Genomic DNA, 12,899 nt, shown 5'->3' with positions numbered 1-12,899 from the left:
TGATCTAATGAAGAATCCTGATCCATAATTGTCGGATAGCGTACTGGCACCCACCTTGATCAGATCAAAATATCTTTAGATCTTATCACCCATGATTCTATTGAATTATCTATGTAATATTTCAGCATGATTTGATTAATTTATCTTGATCTGATCAATCAATTTGTTGAACCGTATCATCTGATTAGTATAATTCATCTTCATGAATTTCTCTCTCTAGAATTATATCTCTTTAGAAGTTTATTTTTTTAGAATTTATCAAAAAAAAATTTATTTTGATGAGTTTGAATGATTCTGGTGAAAGCATCCTGATCCGTGGTTGTCAGGTAGTATGCCAGCACCTTGATTAGACCATGAATCCTTAGATTTGATCATTCCACGATTTCAATTTAATCATGACTGGATTTGATCATGTTGATTTCACCAATCGAGATATTGTACCAATCGTAATGTTGGATTGTGTCATCTGATTAATTTGAATTGTACCTCATGAATTTTCTCTCCTCTGATTTTCTCTCTCTACTTGATTTTATGAAATCAATGAAGAAACTTCGGTCCTATCACTTCTAATCTAATTTGATCGATAGTCAAACTTTGGATCGTTTATGTCCTAATTAGATTTTGATTAGATGAAATTAGATGATCAGACCCAATCTAAACCATTGAAATATGATATTCATATTCTTTCTGATTATTGAATTTGATCTCGTATAGGTATCATTGATACCTGATAATCAGATATTGTGATATGGTTTATGAATTGAAGAATTTTAGAAGAAAATGTATAGAATTATGTGGATTTATTGGAATGCGCTCGAGGTAAGTAATATTTTTTTTTTAGATTTATGATAAATTATAATATATTTTTCTGATATGATTTGTGAAACGATCATGAATTGAATGAATATATTTTATTATAAAAATATCTTATTTGAAATGTTATAATGAAGCATGATGAACATATTGATTTTATGATGTATTATATTGATTGATTTTGATATTACATGATTATATGTTTTCTTATTGAAATTAGAATATGAAACATGATTTATGAAGAATTCTGATATAAGAATAATATGAATTGACAACCTAACTATGTAAAAGACCCCGGCAATAGGGGCATATATGTTGGCAATTGATTTATCCTGAGGGTTTATATCGCCAGAGAGACCAGCGGTTCCAAAGGACTTTACTGCGAGATGATTCGCAGCTCACCGCAAGAAGATACGCGGTGTTATGACCCTGCCACAGAAAAAATATGGTCATAGCTCATGGTTGACGAAAAGAATTTAAGAATGAAAAAAATTAAAATCTCGAAAGAAACTCAAATTTAAAAAAAAAAATAAATTTGGCATAAACTATATTGCATAATCGAAATTATTTTCAAATTGATGAACTCGATATGCTTATTTTCTATAAATAATTATTTACTTTAATGTTTGATGAAATCTATTGAAAGTGATCATTGCTTACTGAGCTGTTTAGCTTATTACCTCCTAGTTTACTGTTTTTATAGATGTTGAGAAATTAAGATGATACAAGATATGAATGGAAGAATAATTAGAAGCAGAATCTTCAAACTTTTATTTTAGGTTGAAAGTCTTATTGAATTTGATGTAAGGCCTATGAATCATTGTTGAATTTATTGAGATATTAAAGAAAAAATTTAGATCGTTATATTTTGGATTTAAATTATTGATAATTATTTCGCTGTTATTTTAGAATAGCATGATAAGATGCCTTGCATGCTTATGGAAAGAATTTTCTATGAGTATGCGGTGGTTGCCATGACCCTCGATTCACAATCTCGGGTTGGGGGCATGACAATTAAAGTGGTATTAGAGCATTAGTAGATGAACTAAGATGTGTATAGAATGAGTGTCAGTGGATAGATACTAGAGACATTATGGTGTAGATCTTTGATGATTGTAGTGGGAGAAATCTTTATAATTTTTGATTAAATATTGAAATTATGTATGAAAAGATCACAAGAGATTATGATATATAGAGTTTGAAATATGATGGATGATCTATAGATCATGATATGATTAGTTAGATTTTGATCGAAAGTAATCACGAAAGGATTGACATAAAATTTTATTGTGCATTGTGGCTATTAATTTGATCATTGGTTATTCAAGTGAATCATAAGTTCAAATTCGATGCAAGAATAATACTATGATATTACTTCTAGTTGAGAAGTTGATTAGTATTGGCAAGATAAAGATTTGATGATAAAATGTTATTCCAAGATAGACTAAGAAAGTCTTTTATAATGCTTGATTGAAATATTTATCAAAATTGAACTTGGAATGTGGATCATATATAAAGTGGCATATTGGGATGAATGCATATTTGAGAATATTACAAAGAAGTCTATTTTTTATTGATAAAATAGATTATGAGATTATAGAATATTCATTATGCTGGAATCTTTAATTATCATCTTTGGATCTAAATAATAGATCTTATTTGTGTCTTTTAGAGACTACATAATATGTATGAAATTTCAATTTAAAGATTTTGTATCTAAGTTGATCAAAGAATTTTCTGATATTATTATTGAGATTGTTAATAAAAAAAATGATATCTTTAGATTAAGATAAAAGATCTAATTTATATTTATTCGAGATTATGAGATCTATGTGAATTTGTAATTTAAAATTTTTGAATTTAGAAATTGATATGGAGTTCCTTTGCTTTTGTTAATGAGGTCTCTGATTGAATCTATTAAATAGAGAATTAATTTTTTTGAGGCTTGTATGATTATTATGAAATGATACTTGATAGATATTAAGGATCTTGATGATAAAAATTAAAAAAAAATAATAATTTGAAATTCTCATATATTCTGATTATGTCCTAATTTGATGGAGCATCGAAGGATTTTTTTGTTGATTTGACTTATAAAAATTTTGATTTGAAATTATCAAATTGAATTGATATGAGAATTAAGATTTGATTCATATTGATTATAGTAAACCTATATGATGGTTTTAAATGTGATATTGGACTCAAGGGTTAATTAAGATTATTGTACACCAGTAAAAGTATGAATGAGAATTGAAAGCTAATCTTTGACTTCAATTAAAATTTAAAATTTTATATCTTCTCTATTGATAAGATAAAGAAATAATTTGATCAAAAAAATTTTTTTTGGTGAATCTAAGAAATTTTGATTGTTAGAACAGAGTGTGCAGCAGAAGCATGGTGATCTGGATTACTTTGAGTAAGTCAGGAAGGTTGACTCTTTGAGTTAAAGGATTATAACAGATGATATGATTTGATCCAAAAAAAAATTTATTGATATTAGAAAGAATAATATTTAAAAAAAAAAATTGGATATCCTTAATGTGATTTTTAAAAGTAATACTTCCACCTACTATGCTATAAAAATATTTAGCATCCTAATTCTAGGATGAGTGGATCTTTGATTTTTGATTTTAGATTCAAAATATTTAGAGAAAAATTTTCTTTATTCTAGGATTAAATTTTATAATTCTCTATTTATTAGAAAAAATTTGAGATTGTTTATCAAATAATGATTTTGATCTTAGATTATTATACTCAAATATTTATCTTCAGGATGTAATAAAATTTGAAGTTTGAACTCTTTTGATCATTATGATTTCTCTGACTGAATGAAAAAGATTGAGAATTATCTATTGATATTGATAATTGTTCTACAAAAGATGGATTAGAGTTATTTATAATTTAATTTGATAATGAATCGATTAATTAAGAGTAATAAATATTTAGATAAAGAAAATTGATATACTTAGAATAGAGACATTGATTTTGATTATAAGAAAAAAAAATAGTTTTGATTTAGATCAACTTTTGAGTTATTGATTTTTTGTGAAATGACTTAATGATAAAATTTGCTACAAAAATTAGAATATTTAAGAGTTTGAGGGTTTGAGTAAAAAAATTTCGATGATTAGAACTAGTGATATTGATTCTAATCAATATTGATGATATTGATCTTTATAAAATGACTTAATGATGAAGTTACATCAAGAATTAAAATATCAAAAGTTTGAGAATGAGATTGAAATGATAAATCTTCAACCTTTGAAAGTACGTATAAGAGAAAATATTTTTGAATTTTGATTGATTGGGATGTCATTGTATGATTCATATAAGTATGCTTTCCTATCTTATGATGGGTTGATTAATTAAGAACAGTTAATATTTTGAGGAAAAAAAAGATGATGATGAATGAAGTTCTTATGCAAGAATAGAGATATTGATTTTCTTCTATCTACAAGAGATGGATTTGATTTTAATTTGAGTCATGAGATATTGAATACTATTTTTATAGGGTATGAGAGCATGATTTTGAAATCTTAAAATATTGAAAATCTTTGAGATGTTGGTCTTGATAAATAAGAAAATGAATGGTTCCATTTCAGATCGATATTTGATGTATTGATTTTTTTCTTATAAAATGATTTAAGAATGAATTTATATCAAGAATTAGAATATTGAAATATTTATGGATGAGATTCAAGTAAGAAAATATGAAGACTCAAGCAAGAAAAATTTTGAGGATGAAATTTTTTTTAGAGGGGAAGAATGTCATGGCCCAATCTAAGTAACAAACCCCAGCCCAAATGAAAAAAAAAAAGAAAAAACAGAGGAAAAGACTCTCGAAGGGAGTCTTCTTCCTCCTCTCACCGTCTCTCAATCTTCGGGAGTCTTCTTCCTCCTCTCACCATCTCTCAATCGGAGTCAGAAAGAAGCCCACTCCGACTCTATTTAAGGAGGAGAACCCTCCTCTCTCCCTCTCACTGGAGAACTCGAAGTCCATCGGTGGCAATTGCCGAAAAATCATCGTGAAAGACCGACTCTGTGCATGTCTAATTTTCATGCCAGAAAGCTTCATCAACGTCGAAGGTGAGCCTCTTCCCCTTCCTCTCTTCTCCTCCTTTCTTTCCATGCCCGTGTGCACGATCGTCGGTGATCGGAGTCATCGGATTTTGTTGCGGAAGAAATCTCTGTTTTTATACTCTTTTCATCAATTTTTCGGGCGTCGGTGGTCACCGTCGGCCACCAGTTTGGGTCCCTCCGAGCCGCCCGTCGTGGCCCTTTTATCACAGGCCAATCTCGTGCCGATCAATCGCCGGCCGGCTGACTAATCGAGGGGATTGTGAGGTCCCCAATTTCAGCCCAAAGGAAGCCGCGGGAAGAAGAAGGAAGGAAAAGGGAAAGAAAAAGAAAAAGAAAAAGAAAAAAAAAGAAAAAGAAAAAAAAAGAAGAGAAAAAAAAATAGAAGAAAAAAAAATAGAAAAAAAAAAAAATATATATATATATATAGACTCACTCTCTCCTTTTTTCTTTTCTCTACTTTCTCTTTCTCTCTACTTTCTCTCTCTAGATTATTTCTCTCTCCAAAAATTTTTTAGAATTTTGAGAAGAATGATGATGCATTTAAATGATCTTAGTGATGGATTTTTGATCTGCAATCATCGGACAGTACACCGGCACCCACTTTGATCAGATTAGGTATTTTTAAGATTCTATTTTTCATGATTTTATTAAATTATCTATATGATAATCTTAGCATGATTTGATCTGATCGATCGGATTTGTTGAATCATATTGTCTGAAGAGTCCAAGATGAATTTTCTCTCTCTAAAATTTTCTCTCTCTAGAATTTTTTCTCTCTAAGCCATTTCTCTCTCGATCGATTTCTCTCTCTAAAAAAATATTAGTCAATAAAAGATTTTTTTTTAATATTTTTGATCTAATGAAGAATCCTGATCCATAATTGTCGGACAACGTACTGGTACCCACCTTGATCAGATCAAATATCTTTTGATTTTATCACCCATGATTTCTATTGAATTATCCATGTGATAATTTCAGCATGATTTGATTAATTTATCTTGATCTGATCAATCAAATTTGTTGAACCGTATCGTCTGATTAGTACAGATTCATCTTCATGAATTTCTCTCTCTAGAATTGTATCTCTCTAGAAGTTTATTTTTTTAGAATTTATCAAGAAAAATAATTTTATTTTGATGAGTTTGAATGATTCTGGTGAAAGCATCCTGATCCGTGGTTGTCAGGTAGTATGCCAGCACCTTGATCAGACCATGAATCCTTAGATTTGATCATCCATGATTTCGATTTAATCATGACTGGATTTGATCATGTTGATTTCACCGATCGAGATATTGCACCAATCGTAATGTTGGATTGTGTCATCCGATTAATTCGAATTGTACCTCATAAATTCTCTCTCCTCTGATTTTCTCTCTCTATTTGATTTTATGAAACCAACAAAGAAACCTCGGTCCTATCACTTCGAATCTGATTTAATCTGATAGTCAAACTTTAGATCGTCTTTGTCCTAATTAGATTTTGATTAGATGAAATTAGATGATCGGACCCAATCTAAATCATTGAAATATGATATTCGTATTCTTTCTGATTATTGAATTTGATCTCGTATAGGTATCATTGACACCTGATAATCGGATATTGTGATATGATTTATGAACTGAAGAATTTTGAAAGAAAATGTATAGAATTATGTGGATTTATTGAAATACGCTCGAGGTAAATAATATTTTATTTTTTCTAGATTTATCGATAAATTATAATATATTTTTTTGATATGATTTGTGAAACGATGCATGAATTGGATGAATGATATTTTGTTATGAAAATATCTTATTTGAAATGTTACGATGAAGCATGATTGAACATATTGATTTTATGATGCATTATATTGATTAATTTCGATACTACATGATTATATATTTTCTTATTGAAATTAGAATATGAAACATAATTTATGAAGAATTCTGATATAAGAACAATATGAATTGACCACCTGACTATGTAAAGGATCCCCCAATGGGGGCATATACGTTGGCAATTGATTTGTCCTGAGGGTTTATGTCGCCAGAGAGACCAGCAACAAACCGCCAGAAGGACTAGCGATTTCGAAAGACTTTGCTGCCAGATGATTCACAGCTCACCGCAAGAAGATATGCGGTGCTATGATCCTGCAACAGAAAAAATATGGTCATAGCTCATTGTTGACGAAAAAATTTAAGAATGAAAGAAATTAAAATCTCGAAAAAAACTCAAATTTTGAAAAAAAAATAAATTTGGCATGAACTATATTGCATAATCGAAATTATTTTCAAATTAATGAACTCTATATGCTTATTTTCTATAAATGATTATTTACTTTAATGTCTGATGAAATCTGTTGAAGGTGATCATTGTTTACTGGGCTGTCTAGCTCATTACCTCCTATTTTACTGTTTTTACAGATATTGAGGAATTAAGATGATACAAGATATGAATGAAAAAATGATTAGAAGCAGAATCTCCAAATTTTTATTTTAGATTGAAAGTCTTATTGAATTTGATGTAAGGCCTATGAATTATTACTGAATTTATTGAGATATTAAAGAAAAAATTTAGATCGTTATGTTTTAGATTTAAATTATTGACTAATTATTTCGCTATTATTTTAGAATAGCATGATAAGATGCCTTGCATGCTTATGGGAAGAGTTTCCTATGAGTATGCGGCGGTTGCCATGACCCTCGACTCACAATCTCAGATCAGGAGAGTGACATAATGATTGTCTAATTAATAAAATTTTTTCATTCTTATCAATTTTGTATTAAGCTAGGCATGGGAAAGCCACGTATTATTGATATATTTTTCAAAAAAAAAGTGTTCAACATGATGAAGCTATTGAGTCATCTCCATCTTCAAATATACAATCTACTGATGTCAAAAATCATTCTGCTAAGAATCTAAGAGTAGAAAAAGAAATTGATATTTCTTTTTTAAAATGTGATCCAAGATTATATCTATCAATATGGGAGTATCTGATCGATGAACGTGATGAAATTCAGCATGCTTATATCAAAGCAGGATCATATCAGCCTCATCTTTCTGAATATCCTTCATCTAGTTCAAAAAAACATCAATGATATTTTTAACACTCTTGGTTTAAAGAATTTTCTAGTTGGTTAGAATATTCGCCTACTAAAGATGCAGCATTTTGTTTGCCATACTGTGCATTCAATAATCCTTCAAATATTCATCATGATACCAATGCTTTTACAGAAATAGGATTTAAAAATTGAAAAAAAGTTCATGAAAAAAATTGTGCATTTTTAGCTCATGTTCTAGTTTATCCAAATTCACCACACAATATTTCTGTGAAGTCTTAAAATACTTTGATGGCTCAATATCAGCATATAGAGAAAGTCTTCAACAAGCATAGTGCTCAAGTAATTGCTAACAATCGTTTGCTGCTTAAGACATCCATTAATGCAGTTTGGTGTCTTACATTTCAAGCATGTACCTTTAGAGGTAATGATGAAAGTTCTGAATCATTAAATCGTAAAAATTTTATTGAATTAGTAAAACTTTTAGCATCTTATGACCGGAATGTTGCAAATATTGTTCTTGAAAATATCTCTAGAAATGCTTAATATATCTCACCTAGTATTCAAAAGGAGATATTATTTATTTTTGCAAGAAGAATTCATGCTACTATTATGAAGAAATTGGTGACTCAAAGTTCTGTATTATTATTGATGAAGCTCGAGATGAGTCCAAAAAAGAACAAATGGTATTGTCTTGAGATTTATTGACAAAGAAAGGCTATGTACAAAAAGATTCTTTGATTTTATTCATGTGTTTGACACTACAGCATTAACTTTGAAAAATGAGATAGCATCTATTTTTTCTCGCCATGGCCTTAATATTCATAATATTAGAGGTAAGGATATGATGGAGCAAGTAATATGCCCAATGAGTGGAATGGATTATAAGCATTGATTTTGAAAGAATATCCTTATGCATATTATATTCATTATTTTGCTCATCGCTTATAATTGGCATTAGTTACAGCAGTTAGAGAAGTTAACCATATACATTAATTCTTTTCTAATTTGACATTTATTGTCAATATTATTAGTAGTTCTCCCAAAAGGCATAATCAACTTAGAGCTACACATGCTACTAATATTTCAAATCTAATTGCCAATGGTGAGATTGAGACGAGTAGTGAATTGCATTAAATACTATAAAAAATTAAGATATTAGTGGCGTATTTTTGCCATCTCTATTAGTAGGTATTAGCGATGGCATTAACGATGGTAAAATTTTTATCGCTAATAATCTTTTTACCGATGGCAATTAGTGACAACAAAAAAACCATTACTAATAAATATTTTTATCGACAATCAATCATGATCAAAAATAAGCCATCATAATAAAAAATTATTTATTAAACTTATTAGCGACGGCTGGAAGAGTATTAGAGACGGTGATTGCCATCACTAATAACCATTAGCGACGAAACTATTAATGATAGAATAAATCATCGTAAAAAAAAATTATTTATTAAAATTATTAGCGATGGTGGGATGAGTATTAGTGATGGTATCTGTCATCATTAATAATTTTAATAAAATATATTTTTTATTTTTTAAAAATATGATATAATTTTAAAATTTAAAATTTATCTTCACCGTTCATTATCTAAATAATTATCATTAGAGTATCGTCACAAAAGACCGCATCAATTTCATAGCCTTAGCTATGTCGATTAATAAAATTTGATTTTGATAGCCATAAATAATTGCATGATGATCTGATAGATAAAAATCATCGATGGGTTTGAAAACTTGCAACGATGATCTTGATAATATTTATAGCACACTATCAAAATTTTACTTCAATCGGACGTCATTATCATAATCAATTTAGCATGAGATAATTTAGATTATTAAATAAAAAATGAGTAATCAAAAGGCCAAACAACGATCGATTATTAGATAATTTTTTAAATAAATAATTTTTGCTACTACTTTGATCATTTGTATAGTGATGATCATAAAATTTAAACAGTACGTATATAAATGATCCAAAACTATATGTCTCTGGATACTCATTCTTAAAGTCTTTAAGTAATTATACTTATGCTTTTGCAAGATTTACTTAACATGAATGGTTCATATATGTGCAGTTTGAATTTTATGATCACTACCATATAAATAATTAAAATAGTAGCAAAGATCATTTATCTAAAAAATTATCTTAATCGGATGTCGTTTGACATTTTGATCCTCATTTTTTATCTAAAGATTGAAATTATTTCATACTAAATTGGCCATAATCGTGATATCCGATTGAAGTGAAATTTTGATAGTATACTACAAATATCATCGAGATCATCGTTGTAAATTTTTGGATCCATCGATGATCTTTGTCTATTAGATCATCATACGATCGTTCGTGATGATCGAAATTTAATATTATTGATCGATGTAGCTAGGGCTACCGGATTGAGGCAGTCTTTTATGAGGATACTCTAATGATAATTATTTAGATAATAAATGATAAAGATAAACTTTAAATTTTAAAATTATATTATATTTAGAGAAAAATAAAAAAATTATATTCTGCTGAGATTATTAGCGATGGTAGATGTCATCGTTAATACTCATCCTTTAGTCGCTAATAATTTTAATAATAAAAAAATATCTTTTATTTTTTAAAAATGATGACAACCATCGCTAATAATATTAGCGATGGAGTTATGAATATTAATGATGGTAAATAAATTTAAATTTTTTAAAAAATTTTTGATTTTTAATTATAATTAAATTAATTTATTATCGCTGGCTATCAGTGATGGTACTTTTGCCATCACTAACAATTTTAAAAAAATTTATTTAAACAATTATGAAAAATATTTTTTTCTAATAAAACTATTAGTGATGGTATTTTATTTTTAGCGATAGAAATGATCGTCACTATTACCTTTGTCAATGGTATTAGTGACGATTATTTTGTCGTCGCTAATAGTCCATCCCAAAATCACCTCACAGGGGAAACAAATTTTTGCTCGTGCTTATTTCCATCCCTTTCATGTGACCCCTTCCCACGATACCCTCTTGCCGATGCCCAAACCAACCCCAAACCCAACCCCCTCCCCCCCAACCGCCTTTCCTCCCTCCCCACCCCATCCCTCTGGTGTCTCGTGGCCCTGAGCCCATCCCTTCGGTGACCAAACCAACCCCAAACCCCCCTCCCTCTTAAACCCCCCCTTTCCTCCCTCCCCAGCCCATCCCTCCAACGTCTTACGGCCCTGAGCCCGTCCCTCCGATGACCAAACCAATCCCAAAACCCCCCTCGATCCTCCCCCCACCCCCTTTCCTCCCTTCCCTCCCCCATCCCTCCGATGTCCTGTGGCCTCGTGCCCATCCCTTTGGTGCCCAAACCCTCCTCTCCCCACCCCCCTTTCCTCCCTCTCCGCCCCATCCCTCCGGTATCCCACAACTCCGAGCCCATCCCTCCGGTGTCCCGTGGCCCCAAGCTCATGCTTCGACCATGCTTGCGGTTGGCCAGACCCCACGGCCCCTTCCCCACCGCCCCTAACCCATCGGCCCGATCCCGCAGCCCCATCTCCATGCCTTCATCTCCATGACTGCATCCCCGAGCTGATGTCCCATCCCTGAACCATCTCCTTGCTATTGTGAGTATTAGCGACAGCTAATACCGTCACTAAAAGTTAATTTTTTTATTCAAATTATATTAATTAAGTATAATTAGATATTAAAAAACTAATTAATTAAATATTAATTTAATTAATTAGTTAGATGTTTAATTAATTAATTAATTAGTTGGATGATTATCGAGATCATCCGACGATTGATGTTGGGTCGATGAATGAGTTCTCAAGTTGACTGTCAGGAGGCTCATGATGCTGCTTAGGAGATATTCCTGATAAATGAAAGATGTTTAATTTAATAATTTACCATAGGTTTGTGTTCTATTTATTAATATACGCTTGCTTCTACTTGCAGGGGTACTACTGATTCTTATCTCCTCAAGATCAGGAGGCTGGCCATCTGATCTTCGAGTAGGTAGCCACACGTAGGTTTCGAGATGGGCTACACAACCTACGGCAGTCCACCATCAAGCATTCTGATTTTCAGTCACCATTGGACTAGAAGTCCTATAAGGATCACTAGATGCGGGCGGATGTATGAGAGGCCCTCTACGATCAGTGGAGTAGTGAGGAGTATGCCAGTAGGCAGCAGAGGGCCCAGCAAAACTGGACTGCCCAGTAAGATTCGATCAGGTATATAGGCGGCTCTATCGGCACACATATTGTGGCCGACAGATTGATAAAAAATCTATACCAAAACTCCTCACTAGAATTGTAAAAACTTTTATATATGTACTTTAATTAATTTAATTTTATTATTTATTTATTATAAACATGGCAGCTGGATCGTCGACCAGACCAGCTGTAGTTGTGGGAGGCCACACACCAATCTAAGAGGACTGGTGATTATTTAGATTTTAGGTCATGATAAATCGTGGTAAGAATTTCAAACTATATTTATTAAGTTGTTAGAGGATCTGATATGTATATTAGAACTAATATATTTCTGAATTGTATAGATGGATTACGCGAAGTGCATTATTGCACGGCATAGCGATGACCCATCCACTCAGCCCTTCCTTGACCTTGAAGGATGGCTCAGGATCATCGGAAGAGTGAGTAGGAGTTGGGTCATAGGATCCGGCCATAGCTATGACCCTCCAACGGCTCGATACTCTTCGGCATCCTCACAAGTCTTGACGTCCTAGATTTGGAGCAATGTATATATGGAGGAGGTCATGCAGAGACATCTGAGTTAGTGATCTCAGAGCTTCTGGAAAGCTGTCCATGATATGATCATGGAGATTTTTGGAGACCCACAGCTGCGCGACCAACTGGGGATGGGATGGATAAAGTCTTTTAATTTTTCTAATTTATTTTTTTTATTGAAATAGGATCCTCTGTGGTACTCAAAAAGTACTGCAGGGTGTTGTGTATATATTAGGATAGCCAT

The sequence above is a fragment of the Elaeis guineensis genome, chromosome 2, assembly GCF_000442705.2.
Source record: "Elaeis guineensis isolate ETL-2024a chromosome 2, EG11, whole genome shotgun sequence".
In the NCBI taxonomy this organism is placed as follows: domain Eukaryota; kingdom Viridiplantae; phylum Streptophyta; class Magnoliopsida; order Arecales; family Arecaceae; genus Elaeis; species Elaeis guineensis.
The sequence above is the reverse complement of the archived record's forward strand: the minus strand, read 5'-3'. Positions refer to the sequence as shown.